Source organism: Rhinatrema bivittatum, chromosome 11 (genome assembly GCF_901001135.1).
Source record: "Rhinatrema bivittatum chromosome 11, aRhiBiv1.1, whole genome shotgun sequence".
NCBI lineage: Eukaryota > Metazoa > Chordata > Amphibia > Gymnophiona > Rhinatrematidae > Rhinatrema > Rhinatrema bivittatum.
The window spans coordinates 62,153,735-62,168,817 of NC_042625.1; the positions used below are offsets into that span (position 1 = coordinate 62,153,735).

The following is a 15,083-nucleotide window of genomic DNA, read 5'->3' on the forward strand; positions in this document are numbered from 1 at the left end:
TATATCGATTGATTGACAAAACAAGTGCTTTGGTTCTTTGTTCTTTGGCTTGTTACACATTCAGTAAGACCAGGGGTCCCCAAATTACAGCCTGAGGGCCTGATGTGGCCCTTAGCTGGATTTTGTCCAGCTGTTGGCAATGACAACAGAAGGATCTTGATTTATCCTACAGTAGCGGCAACAGGAGTACGTTCTGTCACTGCCACCATCTCAGATATTTGAAATCAGAAGTGCAAGAGGCAGCACATTAGGATGAAATGGGCAGGGCACGTCAGTGTGAGACTTAACACTGATTTGCTGCTTTATATATTTCTGGCATTAGCACTGTTCACATGGGTGGAGCCACTTGGCTTGAACACGGGGAGAGAGATTACAGTGCAGGCATGAGGCATTTTTCGGCCACTGTGGAGGGCAGTGCAGGCCATGGTGAGGAAGGCACTGGCAGTACTGAACTGTGGATTCTGTGAGGGGGCTGGGGACAGCCATGTAAGTAAGTGGTGGTTCCTGCAGCCCCCTACCATCCACCATCTCTTCGGAGGTATGGGGAAGGGCGTAGACATCATCCAGCTTTGGGGCTATAGAATGCAGAAATCTTCATTCTGAGTCTGAGTATCTCTCCCCAGGTTAGGATCTCCAGCGGGGGTTGTTTTTGCTCATATCACACTCTTGGCATATTGCAGGAAAGGAAAGAAAAGGGGAGGGGAAAGGGGAGAAGGGGTGTGGGAAAGGGATAAGAAAGGGGAAGGAAGTAAAGAAGGAGCAAGAGTGCATGTGTGTGTGTGTGGGGGGGGGGGGGAGTGAGTGTGAGAGAGTGCACCAGCCACATAGAAACACCACATCCATCCATCCAACCCACTTCATTTCCCTGGGGGAGGGGGCAGATATTGGGGAAGCCTGGGGAACAGAGGACAAGGTTTCTTGGGATCTGGAAGAGTTGCCAGCTTTGCAGAAATCTAGAACTATTAATGCTGACAGCTCTGCGCCCTGGAACTCCCACACCCTGCCTCCTTCTTTCCCCAGTATTTCTAATCACTGAAAGTGGCAGACATGGTCCCTCCTCCAACTCCTTCTCAGCAAACTGATCTGAGGGGGCTCTCCCCATTTCCCTCCCCTCCAGCTCAGAGCCCAGCCCCCAGCCCTCTCAGTGATTTGAAGTGCTCTATTGTGGCCCTTCTTTTTGAAAGGTTTGGAGACCTCTCACTAAGACAGACAGACAGCACTTTCCTAGAAGACATTGACACCTTCTGGCTACTGCTCACACTGTAGGCTCTTGCGTTTCCCAAACAGAGAGTAGCCCTGAAATGGATGTTTCACCCCAAAAGGATCTTGAAACGCTTCACAATATGAACGTTTAGAAAACACCTGCAGTCAGTCACCTGTGGGAGGTTTGTCTTGGCAGCTCCTTTTTGTCATCAGGACTACATGACAGCTTCCATATGGAGAAGGAACAGTGTTTTTACTACCCAAACCTAGCTGAGTGCACACAGTGAGATAAACTGACTTGCCCAAAGTCACAGTGAAAGTAAGTAATAGCGGAAGGATTTGGATTTGAACAATTTGTATTGGCATCAGTAGAATAGAAGATTAGATAAATAACTCCATTTGGAAACAGATGTTTCCCTATAGCTCTATGCACCTCTTTCCAGTGAACAAGCTAAAAAAAAATCTCATGATTGAATGTATTCTCTTTTTGAAATATTTACCTAAAAATGTATTACATGCCTGTTTAATCATTGTCATCCTTACAAAGAGAGGGTATGGCTTTATGCTGCCAAAAATACAGTACATCTTCTTGTTCATATCAGGTCAAAAGATTTCTTTGCCCAAAAGATTTCTTTGACTTTCTCAGTTAAAGAACCTAGTGATTGAAATCATCAGTTGAAAGAGATGGTGCTTTATTTCCAGACCCTCAGTCACCCAGTGATCCGAAACGGCCCATTCCAGCTTAATGGATTGAAGGGGATCTGAGTGTGTGCGAAAGGCAGAGGCTGAGTGGCCCTGGCTCCATGCCCTTGAGGGGGGGGGGGGATGGCTTTGAAGATCTGTTTTCAGCAGGCACTGGGAGGTGACAACAGGTCCTTGCAAGATGGGAATGTGCGGCTTCTTGTCCTCCTCACATATGGGAAGCAGCCAGAAGGCCACAAATGAGATGGGAGACAGATTCCAGAGGCATCTGGACAGTGTCAGTTAAGTATCCAGTGATGGGGCTTTTACTTTCCTTATTTGCTGTGAAGGTGCTGGAGATGCTGCCAGGTTCTGCAGTAGGAACTGGGGAGTGGGAGGAGGGAGGGGAGGAGGCAGTAGGCTGCATCCAAGGCTCCAGCTCCTCCCTATAGGAAGTATGCAGCACTTTGTAACACACCTCACTAGCAACCAGGCAAGAACCCAGAGAAGAGGTCCACAAAGATGCCATTAGGATATTTGCTAGTGCTGTTAGAAAAATAAAAGCAGAAAAGGGACCGGGGGGGGGGGGGGGTGAGGAGAAAGGGTTATATTGCACAACTTGTTTTGCTGGAGATGAGGGTGAAATGTGTTGTGGATCAATTTTGGTAATCACATTTCCATTCTGTGCTTTACTGAGTTAACCTGATGGCTTCCAGACTGGCTGGCACCACTGACCATCTCTGTAGGCTACAGTGCTGTCAATTTAAGCTGCAGGACAGGTGTAAATCTGTCTTAGCATTCCACCTTTCCAGCACTCCTCACCTGAACTCATCTCATTTATTACTCAGCAAGCAAATAAGCCCAATGCAATTGCTTAGACTCACAAAACACACCAAACAGTTAAACATCCCTGACTCTGGATATTTTTTTAGTGCACCTTAAAGTAAATCTTGTCAGCTGTTTGTTATAGCAAAGCAAACAAAGGCCCTTCCACTTGACAAAAAAAAAATCAATTTATTTGAGATCTTTCAAAAGTCTTTTCAGCACTGATCCCAACAGAGAGTGAGGGAGAGACAGAGGAGAGCAGGAGAGGGAAATATGGCAAAATCAGCAAAAAGAAAAAATAGAAGGAACTGGGGATTTGGAAATATAGCACATGGAATCAGTTTAATGGATTTGACAGATGTGTGTATATTTCTTCTTACTACCTCCTCTAGCTCCCTCATTCCTCTGTCACTACAACCTTTGCTCCCTGTCTTCTGTTTCCTTTTCTTCCTGTATCCCTCATGCATCCTTTTCTTTGTATGTTCTTTTATCTAGATGTTTCCATTTCTATTCCTCCTTCTGTCTCCAATCCACTTATCCCTTCATTTCCTCTCCTCTTTTCTAAGCATTCTGCCACCTCTCTACTCCTGTCTGTCTCTGCCTTACAATATTTGTGTCAAATTGTGAATTACCTTCTTTGATGGAGGAAGCAACCAGACAACTATCCCCTTTTAGGAAGGCTGAATGTGCAACCTTGGTTCATCAAGTGGAGGCCTAAACCTTTGGGGTGAACAAACCCGTCAAAATTAGTCAGAGAGTTGTGCAAAGTTTCCTGAAATGTGTGAAAGCAGGGATTAGGGTAAGACAAGGAACAAGGAGCACACAGACCACCGTTCTAACCTGTATCAGATCTGAAGCTACCCTATGGCCAATATGTCCTGGGCCATAAGTGCCAGTATCAGAAGAGGTGCTTCTGCAGCTCTAAGGTGCAGCTCTAAGGAGGAAAAACAACAGGAAGGGAAGGGTTGAATTAGGGAGCAAAGTAACTCTTCTTTGCTCTGCTCTGTCCACTGCAAATTCTCTCCTCACCTCCTTTTCCCTGACCGGCTCGACGCTGCAACTCCGCCATCTTGTCCTGATGCCTAGGGCGCGCGCACGCGTCCCAACTCTTGTACCAGCAAGGGTGCGAACCTCAGGGGCGTCTCCCTGAGATGATGTCATCTACTTCCAATATTTAAAGGTCTTTGAAAATGCTAACAAACCGAGTTAGCAAGGGGGGATACGAACAAGGATAAGCATATGGCTACATACTCGCTTCGGCTATCCAAGCTACTCTGCCTCCTCGGACTTACCAGAGGTACCCGCTCCTCGAGGGCCTTGCTCTTTTCTTTATTTTCAGGTAAGAACCGGTACTCACTCCTCGAGGGCCTAATCCTTTCCAGCTCCTGAGCTTACTTGAGACCTTACGTGTGTTTTGTCATCTAGTTCTATTCATGAACTCTGCCTACTCTGCCTACTCACTTTCTACAGTTTCTCAACAGCTCAGCCATCCTGGGATCGTTGTTCCAGTACCTGAGGGACTCCAGCCCTGCCGGGCATATCAGCTCACTACTGCCACCTCTGATGGTTTCTAATAACCTGTTTAATAAAAGAACTAATGTGTGTCTGTCTCCATACTCCAGCCTAGCCGGTGGTCTCTCTCGGGGTATCCTCCCGAGAGCGTGGTCATCTGCCATTGGCCCAGGGATCCACCCACAACTTTATCAGATTCATTACAGATTGCTACTCCTTAGCAAGATGATATCTGAGACTACAAGATCGCTGACTCCTCCTTCTCCAAGAGCCCGCTACACAGAGCTTTCTCTACAGATTGCTCCTCCTATCTGATTGCTCCTCCCATCTAGCATCTTCTCCATACAGATTGCTAACTTGAGCAGCAGATATACATCAGATTGCTAACTCCCTAGCAATTTGTTAACAGATTGCTAACTCCCAGCTCTAACACAGAGCTTTCCTAACAGATTCCTAACACCAGGGAAGGGAAAGAACTGGGTTATGGCTTGAGAGTAGAAGAAGGGGAGATAGAGAATGTGTGTGTGACAGAGTATGTTGGAGAGTGACAGAGAAAAATTTGATGTATGCACCCCTAATCCACATCAAATTTCAGGGTGACTGCAACTCAAATGTTCCCAGGTATGGCATTTTCAGAGAGATGAATGAGTGAGGAAAGGGCCTGGAGAGAGGATTTGCTGTTTCAGACTACACACAAATACTGTGAACTGGAAATGTAACCAGGTCTGGCAGTGAGGTCATCAGAAGGTGGGGTAAGTGCTGATCCTGTTCATAAAAAGCTGACAATACATGTTGGATTTGTGGCAGAGAAATCTACGGAGAGACTAAGCAGTGAACATGTTTAGAAATTGGGTAAGTGGATCAGCCAGATGTGTGGAGAGAGGAGCCTGTTGTGCAAAGGTCTTCAAAATGGCTAACAGGAGCCACAGGCCCTGCAGTAAGGTTGTTGTTGTGTGAGTCCTGGGTATTGGTGCTGTTATGTTATGGCAAGTTTGCTCTAAAGGTTCTGAATATACTTTTAGCAGGGTTTTGAGGTGCATTACAACGTGCCTAAAGTGGAGGGAGTTTGCTTTGCTATTAATGAGATCTAAAACCTAACCAGTGGAATATAATCACAAATCATACAATTCAACAGAAGCAAAAAAAAAAAAGGAATTACATCATCATGGCTTAATGACTCATGTCCTTTTTGGGACCAGGGTCACACTTGTCTATTTATATATTCTAAATAATAATAGTATTATATTTTAACCCCCCCTCCCAAAAAAAAATCATTTAACAGAGCCTCCCAGCTTGTGATGTTTTGAAGGTACACTTTTTCATTTGTTCATAGGTTCCAAATTGCCTGGCTATGGCTCTGACCTGCACAGCTTTTAACCATGAGGCTTATCTACAAACTCAACCTCAACAGCGGCCAGGATCAGCACAGTTTTGGATTCATGAGAGTCTGGGTGCTAAATTTAGCATCTGACATTCAGACGGAGGAGGAAAATAATTATATGCAGTGTTATGGAAGCACCACAAAAGAAACAGGTTCCATTGTTGGCAATACCTATGGAACTGGCACTGACCATATTAAAGACTACAGATTAGAGACTTTTTTTTTTTTTTTTTTTTTTAAATAGAGGACATTTTTAAACTTTTGTAACCAAATTTCCCATTGCTTTTTAGAAGTGCTGAATTTGGAGGTCAAAGACTAGGTAGGCCCAATATTTTTGTTTTGTTTTATAAATGGCTTTATGCAGCCCATAGGAAAGGCTATTAGGTCACAAACTGACCTCTTGCAGATTGTACTTTACACTTGGTGCTTACAGTCTTACAACTAGGTTGTAAGTACTACCCCTATGATTTCCATCCCAGCAATTTATGGGTGTCGATTTCCCCCTACATTCTCCTTATAGACTTATCAGTCTAAATATTATTGTCCAGTTCAGCAGGAAATCATTATTGGATATATCTACAATGATTCCCAAACCTGTCCCTGAGGACCCCTAGCCAGTCAGGTTTTCAGGATATCCACAATGAATATGCATAAAATCTGCATGCTATGGAGGAAGCACATGCAAATCTATCTCATGTTTATTCATTGTATATATCCTGAAAACCTGATTGGCTGGGGGGTCCTCCAGGACAGGACAGCCACTGTGTAGATTCCAATTTAGTTTATAATTTGCACCTATTAGTGATTTGAAGCTGTTTATGAACCATGTTCCCAAGGGATAAAGCTGTTTGAGACTAGACTGATGCTGCTGAACTGTGATTTAATAGATACGTTAATGCTGAGATAGTAAGTGTATGGGCACATTCTATAAATATACATGGGCCCCATTAGATGCCAGTTTACAGCTTGAGGCAGAGTATGTGAGAGCATGCTGTCATCTCCTTATAAAGGATCTTTCAATAGTGAGTGGCTTTCCAAAAAAAAAAAAAAAATCCTGGTTGACTGTGCCTGTACTGGGATGCTCTCAGCATATCCGCTCAACTCACTGGTTAAAACAGTGTTTGCTTTCTGCTGATCTGCCAGCACAAAATTCAAAATGTATGCAGTGGAAGAGAGACAGGAAAGAGAGGAGATGATAGTAACAGTAAAATATTTAGCAGACTTCAATAAAGTAGAAGGAGGCATTCTCTATAAAATAAAATAAAAATCAGTTCAAAGAGAAGAGATCTTAATCTGAAGATGGAGGAGAGAGGCTGAGAGGGAAAAGGAGGAAATAATTCTTTGCTAGGAGGACGCTAGAACCAAATCCGTGACAGAATGTTAGCAGGCTTGTACGGGGTACAATAGTGAGGTCGGGTGGAGGATTAATGCAGATAGCGAAATGATGGGAGGAAATTACTTATTGAAGTCTCTATGTTTAATCATATGGAATAAGATAGAAATCTATGCAGGCCCAATATACCTTATCTGCCGACATCGATGATGTTACTATGTCATAGCCTTTCTTCATGTGTTGATTGCATTAAATCACTGTTCTAAGTCAGCAGTTGTTTTATTATTTAACATTGTGATTTTTGCAGTGCTATAACAGATGCTATGTGGCACACATAGCAAACAAAGGTATACTAATTAGTGCATTCGATTCGGGGAAAGCGCACTTAAAAAAAACAACCTGTGCACACACAATTGTATGCCTGCTTTTCGGAAGCAGTACCGTACAACCCGGTCTCAAAAGTCCCGCCTCTCCAGCTCACGTCTGCGTGTGAATGCAGGGTGCGGCCAAAACTCAGGTACGTCAGGTTTTGATGACGTCAGCACTGGGCGCTTTGGGTCACATTTAGTCTGTGCATCTTGCTTTTAGTCAGGCCACCTACAGTATTGCAGAAAACACCCATAAACGATACTTACGTCTCCTTTTTTAACCAAGTGCCGCGTTCTGAAAACGTAACTGGCATGAACAGAGCCCTAAATCAAATGGTTACACTTCTCAAGTCAAGACGCCTAAGTCTATCAATGGTTTATTTCCTAGCCTCCAAATGAGAGAAAACTTGTAAATCAAACCTTAGAAGGGCAAATTGTTTGCTCAAGGTTATGCCTAGAGAAGTTGACTGGAATTTGTACCTAAAATCCAATTTATTAGTTTTCTTTCGAGATTGCATTTATCTTTCCATGCCAACTTCTCCTCAAAATAAGGTCTTGGTAATAAAAATAGACAATATTTTTCCCGATCTAATTATTCTGTATTTAATTCAATAATAACGCAAACATTTTAGATGTATATCTAAAGCAGGTAACAGTATTTCTTTCATCAAGATAAAAAACAAAAAGTTTATATAGATTTCTTGTCTAAGATTTTTAGTCCACTGGAATAGTAGAGAGAGAAATCCATGCTGTACAATTAAAGAGTTAATGTTAGGAAATGTACAATTCTTTGGGTGCCCCGCACCTCTTCATAATAATACTGTTTTGCCCTTTCTTTACATAAAATAATATCAGAAGTTTGGGATTCTGTCAATTACAGCACAGTTTACAACGTGGAGTTATTTTTGTTTTCAAATCTAATGTAATAATTTCAAACTATAACATTATTCACAAATATAACAGGGAGATTTTTTTTTTTCAAGATGAAACAGCAGAACTGCTATAAGGAAGTTAGGGAGAAGTTTTGAAGTAACAGGAAAAATTATCTGAGAGATGAAAAAGCCTAGTAAACTGAAAAACAAAGATTGAAACAAAACAACTTTGGTCGAATACTTTTTCTGTATCCTATTCAGTTGGTTAGTTAAGATTTGTATTTATAACAGTAATTGTCTCGGTCTTCTTTTACTACATTAACCCACAAATGATGTCATAATCCAGTGTCTATTATGTCACAGTCACGTTTGTGAATTTTATTGTAGGAAACAGTAGACTGTGAAATCTCTGTCAGGCAGAAGAAAAGTATTAATGATAACGGAGAGACACTCGATTAGGAAAACAGACCTACCAATCAGCAATGAGAGAAGAAAATACCAAATAAAATTTGAGGAAAAGATTATAGTACAAAATTTGCCTGAGGGAATCCATGTTTCCTTTTTCATCCCATCTGTGAGGAGTGAATTGTGCAAGAATTCTTTCACCTAATTGACTGGCATTACTCAACTGAAACAACAATAATTGAAGTCAGTGAAGTACCGCAACACTGTCATTAAGGCGATTGAATACGGTGACCTTCAGCGTCAATAAGATTTAGAGACATTTGAATATCTAAACGTTTAACTGCATTAAAATTTATTTTGGAAAACACATACACGCCCTCTTCACCCCCTCGACAAACACGCGCGGAAGGAGGGCACATTAAATGCTATTAAAATAATTGCTCCTGGCAAGCCGCGCTGTGTGTAGGTGTGATTATAATAACCATGTATGTTTGCTTAAACACCCTCTCAGTCCCTCACGGAACAGGACCTTCATTGTTTCCGAGCTGGTGTCTCAAACGGTTGGACATCTCGGAGACATCACAGCACGGAGGACTCGAAGTCATCTGCAGCTTTGGATTTTAGCGCATCCCGGCACGCCACTTTCTTTTTCGAGAATAGCGCGATTCCCGACTTCTTTGGAGCACTAAAAGAGCTGAAGCGGCGAGCTCGGGGCAGTTAAGGTGAGTCCTGCCGAAATGCTTTGACGTCACAAGGAGGTTTACTCAGGTCAGCCTCATTCTTCTGTCACTGACCAGAACCGGAATGACCTTATTCTTTCATTGATGTTATCTGAACACTAAAAGCAGTGGCTGCAGAATTAGAGGTAACCACGTTGATTTAGCTTTACAAGTAAATGGGCAGGGGAGGAAAGCAGTGGTGGGAAGGAGGTGGAAGGGGCGGGAGAAGATTCAAGAGCTGTAGTGAAGGAAGCGGGTTCGCTTCATCACAAATTTAAGGTTCTCTATTAAATATAACAGGAACATATGTCTTCTACTTTGTACCCGGGTTATCTGGACTTCCAATGTGGCAAGATTTTATCCCTCCCTTCTTCATCTGTTGTTTTCTGCATTGTTAACCTCCCATTCTACGCTGATGGAGCCTCGGTAATTCAGGAGTTACATATCTTTTCATACCTTCTGCAAGAGGTTTCACAAAAGGTGATAACCAGTCTAGTCCTGTTATACTGACCTATGTGCTGGTGAACTTTCTGATAAAGTTAGCTTTCTATAAAGTCTCACTTCTCTCCTTTGAACAGTTGTAGTAAAAAAAAAAACAAAAAAACATTGTTAAGCAACATTTTTTAGTAGACACCTCACTTTGATTATGGGCTAGGTGTATGTTGGGCAAAGATAGGGCAGAAAAGCACAAAACAGGAGTGCGAGACTTTTGAAACAGCATGGCTGTGGGCCAAGAATTTAATTTATTGAACCCGGGGAAGGGAAAATATATGCAGAAAGGATTATATGCACAATTTTTCCTAGTTCTTAAATTTAGCATTTTGGGGCAAAAGTTCCATTGTGCCTCTGTGGGACATATTTCATAGATAATAAATTTCACTACAGAACTACAGAAAGTTTATTTTCTGGTAGGTTCCAACTGAAATACCCAATAATTAGATAAATAAAGACAAATGGACACATTTATTCACTGGAGTTTTCTTCATTGAAAATAATTTTTGCAGGGGAGGAAAACTGGTACAGCACTTGAATAAATAGGTCCCAAAGACTCATACTAAGAGAATGTGGGACTAGTGATTAAAAGCCTGACATAATTTTGAGCCAGCAGAAGGGAACAGCCAGTACCATATGGATAAGAATGAGACATATTTCTTGCTGTATTATGCTGAATACAAAACATAGAGTACCAGATAACTGAGATACTGCCTAAATTTATACATTGGATCCAAAAAGAGTATACATCATGTTGTGTCATATGACCGCATCTGATTTATTACTGTCTTCACCACACTTGGCTATTTCATCTTCTAAATGTATGCATATATAAAGTGCTCTTTTGTAGTTACTTCCTATGCTTGTTATACCATTTAAAGCCTGCTAAAAAACAAAAACAACACAGTGCACAGGAGAGGAAGAGAGAGAGAAAAAAATGGAGGGGAAGAAAGTGAGATATAGAGAGAGCCAAGGGGAGGAGTGAAAGACAGTTATAGAAGAAAAAAATGTGAAACAGAAAGGAGGGAACTCATTTTTAAAACATTAAAATTGTATATGGAGGAAATGAAAACAAATCTTGAAAGACAGAGAGAAAGAGAGATGGTTGGAAAATAGTCAGAAAACTGAATTGAAAGAAAAAGATGTAGCTCATGTATTCTCACTCTCTTTCACTAATGAAGCTATTCCATCTTGAAAGATAATAGTACACCAAATGAAATATATTCTTAGTTGAAATACGTATAGAATGAAATAATACTGAATCTTTCAAGTAATCAATAGTTGTTGATCCCAGAGTTCCTTCTCAAGATGACATCAAAAAGCACAGATCCTCTTAACACGATGCTTACAATAACCATTTAAGAGACTATTGAACCAGACTAAAAAGCTGGATTCAATAAGATCTCTGCCCATTTAATCTATGGGGGTCGAATATCTTCGTGAATATAAAGCTATGTAATTCCCTGGTCATTGTGCCCCTTACAGCATTTAGAACAAGTAAGCAACAGAAATGGGATGGTTCTATTCAGAGAAAGCCAGCTTCAACTCAAGGGTCTAATTACAACTCAGGAAACAAACACCACTATGGGAAGAAAAGGACTAGAAAAGGGGGACTATGGCCAGAAACCCAACCACCTTAGGGAAAGTCAGCCACTTAGTTCTTTTCTAGCATTCCCACAATATTATCCGCACTCTTTGCATGTCTTTGTGTCACCAACCCAATCTAATCTGAGAATAAATCTCTAGATATGTGTGTATGCATCCACTCGTGTGTATCCTTTTCTCTCTCAAAGAACATAATCACGTCTAATTGGCCTACATGCAAAATATCTAGAGCCTAAGGCTGAAGGCAATGCTACTTGAGAATGTCAGCATCTCCCCAGCTCCTTTCCCCTCCCCCTGCTCCAACACACTTCAGCCCCCAGCCAAACATCCTATGGATCATTATTTCACTATTTAAGAAAATTCCACAAAACAACAGTCTGTATTATATTTACATTATAAAACTATCTCGCAAAACACAGCAAAAAAAGGTTTTATGACTGTTACTTCTAATGAACTATCAACTATTTTTCAAGCAATAAATCATTCTACTTTCACTCTTGTGATCTTGTCCATGTAGTTTGTATGTGAGTGTGTATTTGAATAATCCTGTGTATGTATGTTCATGATGTATTCTTGTGTTTCTGTGTGGTAGTTTTTTATATCTTGTCACTTGCTGTTAGAATAGAAACTGAATCAAATAACTAGGGTGTAAGGGGCTGATGCAATAAGTGTGCGCAGAAAACAGACACACAGTGCTGAGCACCCGTTTTCCTAACGCGCGCCCAGCTCCCGATCCAATATTAAAATGAGGGAGTCATGCTAAAAATGAGGCTCTAGGGACAAATGTGCATCCCTAGTGCCTCCTCGGCATCAGGCGCACAGGAGAGGTGGCTGTCAAGCAGGCTGATAAGCCGGTTGGAAAAAAGGAAACTCAATCTATGAGTGCCTGTTTTCTCCTGCTACCAGCAAATATATGCACAAGATACATGGTATGGACCGTGTATCTTGTGTGTGCATTGGACATCCAAAAATGTTTTTTCAAATACATTTTTTTTAATAAATACTGCTTTATTTGGTTCCTTCTACATAATATCACTATGATATTATGAGAAGGAATCCTAAAAAGCAGGATTTTTCTTTTTCTTCAATGCACCGTTGGGTGTGGTAGGCGTAAAATTTGCCAGATTGCAAAGGCGCATTGGCTGCATGGAAAATTTATTGGTTCACAGGGGTTAGCTAATAGCTTCATTTACATGGATTTCCATCTGATGAGTGCTATTAGCTATGCGGAGATTTGGATGCACGTTTTGGACATGCTAATCCCCGTATTAGATCGGGGGTTATGGATGTGCATCCAAAAAAAGCGTCCAATCGCATGTTAGGCCATGTGCAGCAGCTAGCACACAGTATTGAATCAGCCTCTAAGTTAATTTAATATTTTTTTAACAAAATGTTATTCATGCATGCATAAACAGAATAAATTATAACTTCTCTTTAAAGTAGTGCTTATTCTCCATTTTCACAAGTAAGAGTAGAAGTTGCATGACCATAAAATGTCCTTAAAAGGGGACAGGCCAAGCCAGTCTTGGAATTATTCTGTTGCATGTAGGGAGATACAGTCCTGTTTTTTCTCAGAGAAATCAATTAGAAAACCTGAACTACATTACCTGGCATACAATGGGGCAAAACCAGGATTGGCTCACTTTTTCACCCTTGACATGGAACTATATGGTTCCCTGTCAATAATGCAATGAGTCAAATTGTCCCATTCATGAAAATCTGATGGGCCTAACATCCTGAGGGAAGTGATGTCAGAACATTGGCTACTACATGACGTCATTTCCTGTCTTCACATTCCAGGAAGTCTGATGATGTTTTGCTAAAAAAAAAAAAAAAAAGCTTCAAAATTAAAAAATGAGAGATCATAAACTTCTGGGCTGCAAGCTGAAAAATAAATAAAAATATGAAGGAAAGCATGATAAAACAATCTACAAATACATGCAAGATCTGTGTTAATAAATATATCATCCTAGCAGAGACAACTCTAATTGAAGTAATTTAAATTTAAAGGGAATTTAAAGGGAAAAAAATCTCTGAAATGTTTGGAAAATACACTACAAAAACCTATAAACGCAGTCAGAACACCCTCATATTCCCAGGCAAGTCCTCAGTTCTAACATATTAGCAGGGCAGCGTTTTAACTAAACTTAGTGGGGGAGGGGGGAACTTCTCATTGGAACTATACAAGAGAACCCATTCTCTTACTCAGATTCACATAACTAGGCAAACTTGAAGAGAAATCTATGTAAGCGCTCAGAATGGCAGGCAAACACTTTATATCACTCCGAATCAAGTCACAGACGTTGGTTGGTTTTTTGTTTGTTTGTTTTAATACGGTGGACCAGGAATATCGCCCCACTGTCTTATGTTAGAACAGGATTTCTAACCTATGCATACTGTAATATTGATATTAGTAAGATTTATCAATGGCTTTTCAGATTATTTAATCATTTTTCAGATATTTTAAAGATTTTCACTCCAGGAGCTGGCAGTTAATGCTAAATCCTAAGAAAGCATTTTCTTCTTTTAGACAACAGTTAAATATGCAATTTGATGAAGATCTTCCTTTATGCTCAGATTGTTTTATTATTGAGGAAATATATCATGTCATATTTTACAACTTTTTAAAGTTCCAGTCCTACGATAATGAATTTAAGTGAATGATGGTGCTCCTACGGTGCTCCTTTTCAGAAGAACCTGAATTAGATATCACGCTGATACATGTTGAATACGTCTAGAATGTAAAATATCGAATGAGTCATTGCCAAGAAGATTCCTGAAAACAAGTGCACACACACACACACACACACACAACCATGCACATTCATATAAACAAACATTCCCAGGTCTGCTTTTGACTGAGCAATTTATGAAGGCTGGTCACTAGGCGCCGAGGGAGAATAAGGAATCCATAGTCAACCCATTCAATATTCCTATGCATCAGTGATATTGGAGCAGTAGTAGTTTCCTACTCCTATTATCGTTTGTTTCGGGCTACTAAAGGTAGGTAGGGCGGTACAGATACACATATGAGACAGTCCCTGTCCCCTGGAGCTTACAACCTAGTTAAAGCATACGGACAAGACTTCAGCTGGGCCATACTATATCTGCCCTGAGTAAAGAATAAGAATTAAAGGGCAATGAAAGTAAAGTGTCCGCAGTGCTCCCTAGTCTTATCTATCTTTCGCTTCGCGTTTTGTTTTCTGTCTAGGTTTAGAGTCGCTCACAACATTCCCCTTGTTATTTGTCACCGAAGTGAATAAAACCACCGGTAGACGGTTAGCAAGGATTCCTCCAGGTACCTGGCACCTCCCTGCCACAACGGGAACAGCAGCCTAAAAAGAACTTGCAGTTTAGTTTGGTTCCGGCTTGCAGAAAACTTTTTCGGGGATTCCATTCTTGTTCCACGCAATGGCCTTGCTCTGCTCTTCATTTATTGACCATAAGTTGCTCTTGAGAAAAAAACGGGCAGAGGCAATCACGGGGAGCTATTTTTCCACCAAGTAGCCGAGGAAGAAAGGACACACAGACTGCGAGACGGTTTTACTTCCGAGGCTCACTGTCTCCCGTCTCAGAGGTAGGGAAAGGGGTGTTAATTCCCAGTCCTGTTTTCAAAGGTCTATTTTCGATCACAGGAAAAGCATAGAAAATACACCACCGAATTGCAACAGAATAAAAAACAGAAAA

General features: G+C 41.1%; 1 long non-coding RNA gene across 1 annotated transcript in view; it reads right to left on the minus strand.

The window, feature by feature from the left end:
- Positions 1 to 10,273: 10,273 nt before the first annotated feature.
- The window catches only part of LOC115100683, a 58,996-nt gene continuing 54,186 nt past the window's right edge, over positions 10,274 to 15,083 (minus strand). Inside the window, exon 3 of the long non-coding RNA XR_003859168.1 lies at positions 10,274 to 13,215. This is a non-coding gene — a long non-coding RNA (uncharacterized LOC115100683). The remainder of the gene's footprint in view (positions 13,216 to 15,083) is intronic.